This window comes from Malus sylvestris, chromosome 3, assembly GCF_916048215.2.
Source record: "Malus sylvestris chromosome 3, drMalSylv7.2, whole genome shotgun sequence".
Taxonomy (NCBI): domain Eukaryota; kingdom Viridiplantae; phylum Streptophyta; class Magnoliopsida; order Rosales; family Rosaceae; genus Malus; species Malus sylvestris.
The window spans coordinates 17,654,631-17,669,260 of record NC_062262.1 but is presented as its reverse complement, the minus strand read 5'-3'; positions in this window follow the sequence as shown (position 1 = coordinate 17,669,260).

The following is a 14,630-nucleotide window of genomic DNA, read 5'->3' as shown; positions in this document are numbered from 1 at the left end:
TAAGTGTAAATATTTTAAATTGAATATCAAATTTATTCATTAGACAATATTTATGTTTTTCAAGTATTGATTAGACAATATTTAGTTGTGTGATGACATTTTCATTGTACAATTCTTTTTTAGTTTCTTTATTGCATATTTTACATGCATTATTCTCTATTAAACCAAAAGTGTAAAAATTATCTATTAAACCAAACAATTATTTATTTAATTTTAAAAAACATATTCTATTTAAATACATATTATTTATTTATTTATTAAACCAAACAATTATTATTTTATTTTTTTTAAATCGTAACAAAATTTTGGGGGGAATTTTAAATTTTGAGGGAAAATTTTAAATTTTCAGAGGGAATTATGCCGCCATTTTTTTTCTGTCGATTATAACCAACAGTAATGAAATTTGTCTTTCAATTTTTATTTTAAAAAAAGTTTCTGTTGATTTTAACCGACAGTAATCAAAATAACCTAAATTTTTAAAACCCCTCATTCTTCCTTGCGCCGATGCTTCTTCTTTCCCCCTATTCTCCTGTCCTCATTTCCTTCTCCTTCTCCTCTCTTCTTTTCTATTATGTTCGAACACTTGCAACCCATTCCAGCCAACAATTCCACACACACTGCAGATAGACTTTCTCTCTCTCTCTCTCGTTGGTGTCTATTTCACACTCACAGCACAGTAGCTAAGCTACCAAGCTTAGCTAGCTAACAGAAAGTTATTAGTCGTCTCTCATACTACCTCCCTCTCTCTGTCTTTGGGGATTATATGCATGAGATGTATACCCTATTCTATATATTTTCACGTTGCTACATCTCATCTCGTTAAAGCCCTAGCCGCTATCTCTGTCTCTAGTAATTGAAATTACAACACGCACCAACTCATCTGCTTCTTCTTGTTCAAGCTTGAGAAGCTGCAGAGTTCCCATGGCGGACAATCTTGACCAGTCCTTCCCCCTTCTTCAAGAAATCCTAAATTCGCTCTCCCAATCAGTCGATCAACCCCAAACCTCTATCTCAGAGCTCATCAGCTTCCTCAATTCAACCTTAGATGCCGCTCTGTCAGACCCAGAAAACGAAGACGCAAAAGCCAACGCCTTCGGAGCTCTCATGAAAGTCCACTAATTCGTCCCTTCCCCTTCACTCAACCAGGTTTCGTTTCGTTAAAGTCGTTTGCTTTTGGTCATTTGCTTATTTCTGCAGTTTGAGGTTTACCAACTGTTTGATTGTTTGCCCAGGTGATCATCGAAGCACTCTCTTTTGAGTTGCCAATGGCGGTTTCAAATTTCGGAGGCTTCTCCGATGGATGCTTGGAGGTCTTTGAGTGCAATATTGATTGCTTTATATCAATGTGTAGTCCACGAGACATGCTTTCAATTCTTTGTGAGGTATGTGGCCTAACAGTCACGGGCGAGATCGAGCTCCGACGAGGTTGGATGGTGAATGCGGGGATATGGAAAATGCAGAAAGTGATTTAAATTTTTTTTATTATTAATATAATTCCTGTCGGTTTTACTCGGCAAGAAATGTTGTTATTTGTTCATTATTAATTTATTCCTGTCAGTTTTAGTCGACAGGAAATGGTTTTATTTATGCATTTTTAATTAATTTCTGTCGGATGGTTTAATCATTTTCTGTCGGATAAAACCGACATAAATACTTTCTGGCGGTTATATCCGACATAATTTTTGTCGGTTTTACAATATTTTCTGTCAAAAAATTAATTTCCTGACGCAGGCAATTCTGTCGCTTATTATATTCGCCACTGTATCCATTTTCTGTCGGATTTTGCTTAAAATTCGACAATAATATATGTTTTTTGTCAGTTTTCAAAACGCCACTAATAACTGGTTTCCTAGTAGGGTTCTTTCGCTCCATTTTGTCTTCAATCCAACTCGAATGTATATTATACATTAGTCCCCTCTACTTCAGAAGAACTTGACCCCAAGTAATGGTTGGGATAGAAACCCTCGTCATCATTGAATTCATGTAAATCATAAACATTGAAAATATTGGAGATTCCCATAGAATCGGGCAAGTCAATAACATAAGCATTGCTATTGATTTGCACAAGAACTTTGAATGGACTATATTTCGGTGGCTTCAGCTCGTTATACGTTTCAGCAGGATAACACTAACTTATTAAGAAAACCATTACCTAATCTCCCTCTTGAAACACTTTAATTCGCCAGTGTTTATCGGTTGTAGTTTGTACTTGGCATTAATCTGCTCAAGCATTTGTTTAACAACGCCACAAACTTCCACCACATCTTCAATCATTTTTTCTGCAGCGACACTTAGTCCAAGACCTCTAGGCACTTTCACGAAACTTAGTCCAAGACCTCTAGGCACTTTCACGAAATCCACTACATAATTAGCGACAGCAGTGTAAACAATAGAAAATGGTGACTTCCCTGTTGCACTATGAACATCACTATTGCCTACGAATTCTATCTGAGGTAGTGCATCATCCTATTGTTTTGGTTTTTCTCCACTGATACTGCGAACATATTACCAAGAGTCCTATTGGTGTCCTCCGTCTTCTCATCTGTTTGTGGATGGGCAACAGTACTTTGGTTCAAGGTTGTCTTAAACATTTGCCAAAAGATAATCCAGAATTGGATCAAGGACTTGGTGTCTAGATCAGAAGTTATAGACTTAGGTACTCCATGCTATCGAACAATCTCCTTGAAAAAAATATTCATATGTTTGATGCATCACCAGTCGTTTTGCAAGCAATGAATTAGGCCATCTTGGAGAACATGTCAACCACAATAAAGCCCGAATCTACCCCTCTTTGCATACAGGGCAACCCAAGTACAAAGTCCGTAGAAATATTCTGCAAAATGTCGTCAGAACAAACAAAGGCATGCAGAGACCAGTGTTTTGGGCTTGTCCTTTAGACACCTGACAAGCATAACATTTTAATTGTGGCAAAAAATATTTTGGGAATTTTAACGAAAAGTTCCTAGTACCGTTCACTTTAATGAAAAACCACATTTTTACACTAAAAATTCAATCTTGTTACTATTCACTTTACCCTTTATTTTGTCCTTATCGTTAAAACTCAAAGTTTTCAAGCCATTTTTATTAGTTTTCCTAAATATTTTTCCTCCTAGCTTGCTATTGGTTTATCATGACCCAGGTGACTGCTTAAACCTCCTCTATGCAAATCCCAAATAAGCTTCTCCCGCAAGGAGCAGAAGGGAATACAAAATTGGTTGTCCTTGAACAGGAAACCTTAATAGTTTGCCATTGGCTTATAAATAACGCACTTCCTCTAGATTCCTTGAAAGTCATTATCAGATTCATACAATTTCTTAAGCATTTGAACCCCACAATTTCTTACGAAAAAAGTGATCAACAAGGATGCTCGTCTATTTAAGGCATTGACAACACAATTTTGAGTGTCAGATTTATGCTTCATAACTATGGAATTTTTTAGGTCGATGGGCCGAGAGCCCACTCCAACAACATCGATATTGTCCCCACTTAACCACCTACACAATCCGCAGGTGTGGAGTTTTATCGCAAAAGGCCCCGGTGTTAGTTAGGGAGGGGTATTTCTATTTAAACTATTTTCTCTTTGGCCCTCTAGCCGATGTGGGACAATAATGAGTTCCAATACTCCCCCGCACGTGAGACCCCATTTTATGGGTCACATGTGGAGATCCACATAGGCAACCACGTGGAGCCATGTTGGGACTCACCCATTGCATGGGGCCAATGGGGACCCACCCAATCATGTGGCATTTTGGCCTACATGGAGCCATGTTGGGACTCACCCATCGCACGGGGCAAATGGGGACCCACCCAATCACGTGGCAGTACGGGCCCGCCTCTTGGCTCTCATACCATATGGAATTTTAAGTTTGTTTGAATTGTCTTTTTCATAGATGATTGAATGAAAGTACACAGCAGGGTATAAAGAGAAGGAAAAGAAAGGGAACCGGTTCCAAGCAACCTTTCCTTAAACAACTCTAACAACTAGGTAAACCCTAAAGCTATCAACATCCTTAATCAAGGGATTTCATCAAACAACTAAAAACCATATCAACAAGTCAACTAATCCTTAATTTGAGGGAGTCATTACGGGGAACATACCCATGACAACTAGGTCCATCAATCACTCCATAGAGTCCTATGCATATCTTCCCATCACTCCAATACCTTCCAATAATTATACTTCAACAATAACAAACAATACATTTCTGCAATAAAGTTAAATATCTGATATGGATTTTATTTACATGTTTTTTATTGTTAATAAACTTCAAAGCTTGATGATCCATGAACAATACAAATTCCTTCTAGATAAGTTAGTTCTCCCATTGCTTCAAAGTTAGAATAACTGCATAGAACTCCTGATTGTAAGTGCTCCATTCTATAAGTCTTTTCTCCTGGGAAAAAACAGCACCTACTCTCACTCCACTAGCTTCGCATTCAACTTCGAATACCTTATCAAAGTTCGAAATAGCCAATACCTAAGCGGTACAAAGTTTCTCTTTGATAAGGGCAAAGCTCTGTTCTTGTTCCTTTGCCCAACTGAACTTTCCTTTCTTCATGCATTATGTGATAGATGCGGTGATGGTGCTAAAGTGTCATACAAACCTCCGATAAAAATAGCTAGGACATGAAAACTTCTTATGTTGAAGACTGACTTCGGAGTTGGCCAATCTAGGATGGCCTTGGTTTTCTATCATCCACCTAAATTTTATCCTCACCAACCATAAACCCCAAATTTAGCAATTTATTTGTACAAAAAATGCATTTCTTCATATTCATATACAACTTATTTTCTTTCAACAAGCTCAAAATTTGCCTCAAAAGCATTAGATGTTCTTCTTGTATCATTGCTATAAATTAAAATATCGTCAAAAGAAACTACAAGAAAGAGACTAATATTAAAAGGACGAAGAATCTGATTAATAAGTCTTATGAAGATACTCGGTGTGTTAGACAGTCCAAACAACATTACTAGCCACTCGACCAACCAATCTTTACTTTTGAACGTTGTTCCATTAATCTTCTGGCATGATTCGAATCAAGTGAAAGTTGTTGCTAAGTTTTATTTTTTTAGAACAATTTGGAACCCTCAAGCACATGCAGCATATCATCCAACCGCGGTATACGAAATCAGTATTTTATGGTAATGATGTTGATAGCTCAACTATCAACACACATATGCCACACTTTTTTATTTCCCTTGTCATCCTTCTTCAAAACTAAGAGGGCATACAATGCAGAAGGGCTCATACTGTTCGGGGCAAGATTTCCTTTGTACAGCTCCCAAGGGGTTGGCACTTTGGATGAATTGTGGGGCTTGCTCTTGCTTATTGATGTGTTGCAATGAGAGTTTTGTAGTTAGTTTGAAAGATGCCTTTGAGGGGCCTTAGGTATAGGCCTTGAGGCTCACAATCAAAAATAACAAAGTGCTAGGTGTGCCACTGTTATCTCAGTATAACAGATGTTTGAACAAGTGTGGTTTAAGTTGATTATTTATGCCCCAAGTTACTTAAGCTTCTTGTTATCAAAGGATTGTCACAGATGGGTTAAGTCTGCATTAAGTTCTTTTTCTTGCCTTCTAAACAAGGACTTTTAGTTTATAATCTTGTAATTTCAAAACGAAAGGAGTTCAGGGTCCTTTTAACCATTTCCTCGAGCACAATTTAGCAAAAACAGGTTCATTAAGTTAACCATATTCGAATGCAAATGGGACTTTTAGGTAGGAAACAGTTGGAAATAACTTGAATACATGTTGAAAAGTACATTAAGTGATAGATCTACTAAATGAAAGTACAAAGAAAGAGACTCGGGCAAGATTTCACCTTGTCGGGCAAGGTTGAACTCTTTGCAGCCACTTCTTTTTTATTTTACAGAGGTTGTAAGCTCAAAAGGATGGATGGTAAACATGTTTTACATGAGGGAATCGATACTACAACACTAAGGGATAGTAACAGAGTTTTTACACTAGATAAAAGATAGCTTTTCTAAGGGAACTATAGCTAAAAGGACTGAATCTGGAGAAGTTTCAGCTTTCTGGGTACAAACTGACTTGAGAGCAGAGTTTTTATTGTTGGAAATATGCCCTGAAAGTCAATCTTTGGAAGAAACCATTCAGGACAATTGAATCGATGTATGGATGACTATTATACATCAAATGGAAAAGATACTAATTAGGACTATCTCTATAAACGATATATGTCCTAAATAGTGTATCCATGGACAATGGATCGATTGAAGAAGTAATCTAATGATGTTAGACTACAGAGACCTTCTTCACATAACCAAATGTCCAAAAAGGTTCCTGGTCATTGGATTGTCGGAGGGATACTGACAATGCGAAGACCAGTACATACTGTGTCCGCTTCAATTGGAAGGATGGAAAGTCTCATCCCATTCGTGTTGTGACACTAAGGCAAGTATGTAGGTGCTCATTAAGGGAATGAGTTCACTGAACACAATCGAACGAGAGTACTTGCATGGAGGTCTACTCACATGTCAAGCAAGTAACTCTAATGGTTGGAATAATGTAAGTAGTCCTTTGACCTGAGGCATCGTCATTGTCTTGTGGTTAAGTACTTGATCTTTGATTATGTCAAAAGTCACTCTATCAGAATGTCAACGGCATAGTTGGGGTTAAGCCACTTAGTCATGAAGGCAAGTGTATGCGCAACAAGGAATCTCTAATCCTCGATAAGAGAGGAAGAATACTCTAAGATATGATTCGGGAATCTTCGGCCGAAGTATCGAGCGTAATAAAGGAAAGTGTTCCTATACGACTCAATTGAATCATATAAGAAGGAATAATCACATTAGGGGTTTGACATAATATATCCATACCCTAGTAATGTGATTGAGAGTATTGTTTTAGAGAATGATTAAATTACATTGTAATTCCAACTGAATAGGTTCTCCGAATAAACTTCTACATTAGCTTGGGTAGCTATGACATATGGTTAGATGTCACTCATAGCTTGTGAGTTCTTCTAGATGATTAAATGTAGTCGTCAAAGAAGAAAGGTGAATTAAAATGAAGTTTTAATTCACTAAGTGATTGAATTAAATATAATCAATTGGATTGATGCCAATCACCTCATTGCCTTGCTAATTAGAACCTAAAAGATTGTTCACCAATACACTATTGTAGTGAGTAACTAATGGATGATGGAAATAATTAATTGGATTAATTAAGTGTTGTGATTAATTTAGAAAGTCTAAAGAAATCATAAAAGCGATAAAGATCGTTTTGGGCTTAAAGAAACGTTCGGGTTTAATTGGGCCCATTGGGCCTAAACCCATTGGGCTTTTATTCAAGCATTGGATGACTTGAAATAAATGAAAGCCCAAAGCCCAAACAACACAAAGAGGGCCGGCCATTTTAGGTGTGGAAAGGGTGAGATATTTAGTCAAGTTGTTGGCTAGGTTTCTTATGTCTATATATAAGGAACTTTATAGTGATATTGTTCATTAGGGGTTTTTGTGTGGTTAAAAACAACAAAGAGGCAAAAGAATATCTCTCTAAAAACTACACAAAGGCCGGCCACCTTGGGGTGATTTTACTAACATATCTTTCACCCTTTGGTTATTCCTTCATCCTTCTCACTACTCTAGTGGGTGAGGATCTTTAGAGGTTTCCTACTTTGGAAACTTGAAGAGAACCTAGGAGCACTCATTCTATCAAAGTGGAGGAGGCAAGGAGGGAAGCTAGGCTCAAGGAGTTCAAGGAACAAAGGGCTTGGAGGAGATCAAGAGGTATAAGACTAAACCTTCACTTTGTTCTTTTCTCTAAAATTTTATTTGATGCATTATATATATAAACCTATGAACCTTGAAGGGGATTTGCATGACTATAGCTTTGTTAATATGTTATAAATGCTTCCGCTGCTTTCGTATATTAAATTTGATTTGTATATGCATGATAGTCATTTAGAAATCCCATCCATGAATCTCATAGATTTCCCTTCATTTATGTTGATTGATTGGTGGTTTGAGTGTTATTGTCTCCGATGTCTCTTTCCCCTTTTATAGACAATTTGGCCCGATTGCTTTAGCTTTACTCTTGGCGAAGGGCTCTCAGAGGGTAGTGAGTCATCATTTATTTACTTGTAATGCCACTAGAAAGTGCTTTTTGGTTGGTGGTGAGTTAGTCTCTGTCATCTATCATTTCATCCCTAGGCACATGGCCTATGCCTTAGCTAAAAAAGCCTTATTTTGCTTTAGGCTTCATTGTTGGGCTTTGAGCAAGTCCCCATTTCCCTGTGACACCTCATTTCATAAAGCCCAGTGTTAAATATTAACCCAAACAGTGCCCTCTTTAATCATTGTTAAGTCTGCAAACCGAGACCTTAATAATGATTAAATACCAACAACATGCTTTTACTCGGGACTTACACCATTTAAACAGCCGTTTTCGAATAAACCTTTGCACTAACCCATGATTTCCAATGTTAACTAACTACCCACTCTATAACTTCCATTTAAATCTTTCGGCCAAACACTTCAAGTGATCCTATTTTGTAAGCTTCCAAACTTTCCAGATTTTCTAGAATTCTCTTGCCTTCGCAATTCTTTCTTGTTTTTTGCCTTCAATTATCTTTACTTCATTTCCAAAATTAACCATGGCACCTAAAACTCGTCTTGCATATGAGTTTGGTGGGGGGATTAACACTATGCACCATCGACTCAACGGCCTTCACTGCCCTTAGGCTGGCTTGAACTCTTCAATTTTCTTTGAGGAAGGAGTAGTGCATTCCTTGGGGCAGGCCTGGACTACCCGAGTCCCAATTGTAATAGAGAGCAACATGCCTTTTACTAGTTGGTTCACCCCAAACCCCAACTCCGCTAAGGCTGGCATCTCAGCTTTCAAATAGTCGAATCATCGAAGGGGCTTCCAATTGATAAAAGATGAAACTTGGACACAGTGGGTGAATGAGCTTGAGCCCATCTGGAAGAAGAAGTGGATGGACAATGGCATTGATGAGCTTATTATGCTCTTTAAGGTCATCGCATTGCCAAACCCGAGCTGCTTTTCTTTTTTGGAACAATGGGACCAACACATTAGAATTTAGAATAGGTCTTATGTCTCTTATTGTCCTTGACATGGCTCAAGTCTTCGGGCTAAAGCCCTTGGGTAGGTGTGTGGATATCACCCATGACTGGTCTTTGCCCTTTTGCCCGACTTCTGAGACCTCGGGCGCTTCTAATTCTATTACTCGGTCGGAGGACATTTCCTCAACCTTTAAAAGCTATGGGACGTCCTTCGTAGGCTTCATCCTGTTGGCGAAAAAGACCTTCAACCATTGCAAATAAGGATCAGAAGCATATGTACTTCCTTTTGTACTGGCTGAACAAGCACGTTTTCCTAAACAAATCCAAGGGAGTGAAATTGGAGTAGATTCCTTTGGTGGAGGCCCTTTATTCATTTGAGGATGTGGCCACGGGGCCTTTCCTCCTTGCACACCTCTACCACCTACTGTACGAGATGACTCAAGACGAGCCCTTCGAAACTAATCTTAATGGGAGAGCCGGGATGATCCAATTGTGGCTCCAATGGTATTTCCCTGAGTTTCGGGCGCCCAACCTGGAGTTCCCTGAAGGAGTGGCTCCAGACCACATCCTGGCTGAGGCATCTCCCACCAACCACTCAACCTTTGCTTGCCTATACTTCTTCAGAGTCTGTTGATCTAAGGCAGACTTGGAGTGATATGCCCTTATGCTCAGGAGGTACCCATGGTTCTCGGACCAAATTTTCCAAGATGCCTTCTGGGAAGACGCCGGTAACCTCTGCAAAGAGAAGTTTGTAAGCTGTATCCAACAACGAGACTTGGCCCGGGGAGTTCGGAGTGACCGTACGAGTTACGAACGCGGGCTGGAGAATTACCACCTAAACTTATGTGGTAAGCAGCTAGGCTTCAGGTAGGCCAACCCAGTGCCATTCTTTGACTCCATGCACTATGGAACCTCCTTCCTTTTTTGCTCCCCCACTGACGTGACTTTTTAGGCAACATCGCCCACAAGCCCGTAGCTCTCAACTTTGAGTGCACTCGATCTTTTGCTGCTTGGTGGGAGGCCAAGTGGCAGAAGAAATATGAAGAAGACCTGATAGAAGCCCACGACTGTCTCTTCAGGCAACTCTTCTTCAAATCTTACCCCAAGAAGGATGAGCTGGAAAATTGGAAGGAGATCATATACTAGAAGAACCAGCTTCTTCTATAGGTACATTTCATTGTCTTATCTTTTTTGTTTTATATATCTTTATGTTGCCTTCATAACTTATCATTTACTAATTCTCATTTTGGTTTTATAGCCTAAGGCAACACTGAAGAGGTGAATGTCGGGCCATAAGAAGAGGTTGCAGATGCACTGGTTCTTCAAAAGGCTGCAATTGAAACAGGGTCTAGCCAAGTTGCTAGAGATACTGGGGACATCTCCGAGTTATTGGAAAATCAGAGGCCAAGGCTGAGCCTGAAGTGGAAACTCTGGCACCTGGCAGACAAGGGCAACCGTGGTAAAATCTTCGGAGTCCGAGCCTGAGGAACCACCTCAGCCTCACCTTGCTTTGCCTAGCTGGTGCGAAAATTAACTTAACACACAAATTAAACCCTCTTGTTGTCAAATTGTAGTATAAATGCAAGTAGGGATCGTTCTAAACCGGGGATTAGGAGGGCTTGCTAAATCCTCTAAACTTACTTAAAAATATATAAACAAAGTTAAAAAAAACACTAAACTAGACTCCAAGAATTCAAAACAAACTCAAAGAACTCAAAACAAGCTAAAAACACTCAAATCTGCCTAAAAACACTTACTGGGCAGATTTGGACTCTAAACACACTTTTGGACGAATTTTGATTTCAACTTGGTTCGAAATACTTAAAAGCAAAAACTAAATCAGTTTCTAACTAATATGACTCAACAAGGTAAAGGGGGTTTTGGTTTTGATGAATTTGAAAACAAAACAAGTAAATTAAAGAACTAATGAAATCTGCACGAATTTGAGTAAATTGAATGGATGGAAGGCTAGCTAGGAGGTTCTTCTCTACACATGACACACTTGCAAACAAAACGATTTCCAGTTGCTTTTCAAAAAAACTACGAATTCTCAACGCCCCAGATTAACTGTGAATTGCACTAATTAACCCTCAGATTTTCCTAATTTCATTGAATTGGATGATTGCATACAACAACCCAAAGCATTCCCCACAAGTTCCCTACATGAATTGCATAATAGAGATACAAGCAAGAATCATTAAGTTCTATGAAAATCATAAGCATTGACGAAACACTTGTAACTATAAATTGCATGAAACTTATGCCAAGAATTTACTTAACACGGTTGTGACGAACAACCTTCACTACTTGTGAATATCAGTTCATAACGATTAGGTGAAACTCCCTTATATCCTAGCATCAGATTTATGCATGAAAATTAAGCGTGAACTCCCAACCAACATACACAAATCAGTTTTAATTTAAATGGATAAGTAAATTGAATTCACAACTTATGAATCACAACTGAAAGTAATCAAATCATATTGCAAGCATGAACATGGTTTCGAATTCCCCCCTAGCTAAGGGGGGTTTAGTTCCTCATACTCACAAAGCAAAGATAAACAAATTTAGACATGAAAATAAAAGAAGGAAAACAGCTAAAAACGCTCCAACAATCCAACTTGAATGGCAAGCACGTCCAAGGGTCCTCATTCTTCTCTTTGTTGCGGCACAAGTGTCTAGGATGTGTATGGATATATGGAAAGGTTAGGAATGTATTTAGGATTGGTGAATGTCTCGGCCAAGGGAAGGAAAATGTATTTGTGTTTGTGAAATGTGGGATTTATGGATGTATGGATGGAATGGATCTCATGGCATGGAAAATGGAAGTGTATGGAGATGTGTTCGAATGTATGGATGAAATGGAATGGAGCTCACGGCTAGGGACTTGTGTTTGTGAATGAAGATCTTTTTTGATGGATCAAGATTGTTCTTAGGAAGGGGAATGGTGGATGTATTTATAGGCTAAAGAGAGGACCACTTCAATTCCTTGCATGTGCAGTTTGTATGGGTGTGTGATGTCCATGTTTCCCTTTACATTTGCACACACATGACCTCCATCATTTCAGCCACAAAACAAACACATTTTCTGCCATGTTTCTCCTTTACATTTACACACATGTTCTTCATCATTTCAGCCACAAATCAACCCATTTTCTGCCCATGTGTGTGTCTTTCCTTTGCCCATGTGTGTGTGTTTCCTTTGCCCATGTGTTGCATTTGCACACACATGTTCTTCATTATTTCAGCCAACAATCCACCCATTTTCTGCCCATGCCAAGCCCACCATGCCGTGCCTTTCTTGTTGTGTGTGTGCTATCCATGTAGAGTGTGTGTATGCCCTCCAACCTGTGCAGTTTGCATGTATGTAGCTGTCCATGTTTCTCTTTTGCATGTGCCGTGCCTTCTCTTTCTAGCTGTGCATTTCCACTTGCTTCAAAGCCAAATGAGTGCAATCATAACCCCATTTGCTACTGAGTGTTAATGACAAAGCAAAACACAAAACAAGTGCCTTTACTTTCTCAGTTTATTAGCCAAATCTGCTTAGCCCTTTTCTGAACCTTTTAGTGTTACAATGTGCATAACTTCTTCTAGAAAAATGATATTAACAATCCGTAAATTTCTCCAAAAAATAGACATGCGTAGATTTCCAAACATATAAGGTTCATTCTCTCATTCATTATGAGGTGTTCGTAACATGCTTCCAAAGTCAGCTAATCTGCACAGGCAGTTTTGACGAATTTTTTACTTAATATCTCACTTGTGCTACTTTTCTTTTCTTTGCTTGATAAATCACACAAAACACAAAAACATAGTAAATAGCTCAAAAACATAAGGAACTAACTAAGAAAAGACAAGTGAATTTTATGTAAAATATATATAAATATGAGCTTATCAAATACCCCCACACTTAACTTTTGCTAGTCCTCGAGCAAAATAAAGAAAACAAAACACAACCTAAACCTTCCAACGTTTGCCTCAGGGATTTCCAACGCACATGACAAGTTAAAAATCATCATTCCCACAGATTTTAGTCAACTTAACACTTGAGCACATACTTAATCACAGTCACCACTTACTAGTTCACATTTAACCAATTAAAACGATGTTTTGAATGTAGTAACATGCCTTAGAGAATTTGCTCAATTCCTTACAAGATATGCACTCAATTTTCACTCAGATTTTCTGACTACACACTGAAGGAAAAATTTTGTCCTGGCTAAGAACAAGTATGAACATTTGAATACTCATGCAAGCTATTAACACTTTAAAGTAGGCATGCATTCAAAAACAATTCATAAAACCCATGACTTTCAAAGCCTAGTATATGGTGAACCAAAATAAACTCTTTAACAACATTAAAGAGAAGTAAAGATTTAGTGATTATTTACCCTTGAAGCTCATCCTTGATTACACAAGGGATTCACCCAAGTGGAGGGCCTTCAAGTCACCTCCAAGCTCCTTGAATCCTCCTTGTGTTTTCCTCCCTTTAGTGCTCCTTTGATGATTTGAGGAAAAAGGATTTGTTCTCCAAAAACATCAAAAGCTTGATGTCTCTAAGTCTCTTCACCAAGGTTGTATATTGTGAAGATGATATGGATGACTTAGAGAGATTTTAGATGCTAGTAAAAATCCTCTAAGTGGCCGGCCTCTATGTAGAAAATGAGAGAAAAATGTTTCACCCAATTTCTATTAGAAAACCCTAATGAGAAAATTGCTATAAAGTTGCTTTTATAACATTTTCTGTGGTGAGTGGCAAACTTGTAATTAAGCAAGCTTGCCCATTCACCCTAATGGCCGGCCTCTCCTTGTTATTGGGGTAATTTGCCCATTTTGTTTTAGTTGTCATACAACTTAAACATAATGGGCCTTGTGGACCAAAACACTTTTGGGCCCCGAAACCCAAAACCAACATATAAGCCCAATACGAACCTTTCGTATAATTAATTAACTAATTAATTAATCTTGACCATCCTTCAATTAAACCATTTAATTGCTTATCCATTTCATATAATTTCTTCACTAACATCCTTATGTGGTGTGCGATCCATTAGGTTCCAATTAGCGAGGCAGTGGGCGATGTTACTCTTAACGATCGATTGTGAATTGAAACCACATTTCAATTCTCCCTTAAGATTAGTGTTTGCTAATCTTCAGGGCTTCCACAAACCATGAGTGACACCTAACAGCATATCATGGTTACCCAAGCTAAGTAGAATTGGTTGGAGAACCTATCCAGTTACAACTACAATGCAATATGGTCCTTCTCTAATACAATACTCTTAATCACATTGTTTAAGTGATAGTTTGTTTCATGTCTACTATCCAATGTGATACTTTCCTATATGATTCCTTTGAATATGATTTGGAACAAACTTCCTAAGTCATATTCATATGCTTTGGCCAAAGACTTTAGAATCATATCTTAGAGTATTCTCCTTCCACCATGGAAGGTTAGAGATCCCTTGTTGTGCATTCATATGCCTACATGACTAGATAGCTTGACCCCAACAATGCCGTGGACAATCCGAAGGAATGCCGTTGACATGATCAAAGATCAAGGACCTAACCATTGGACATCTATG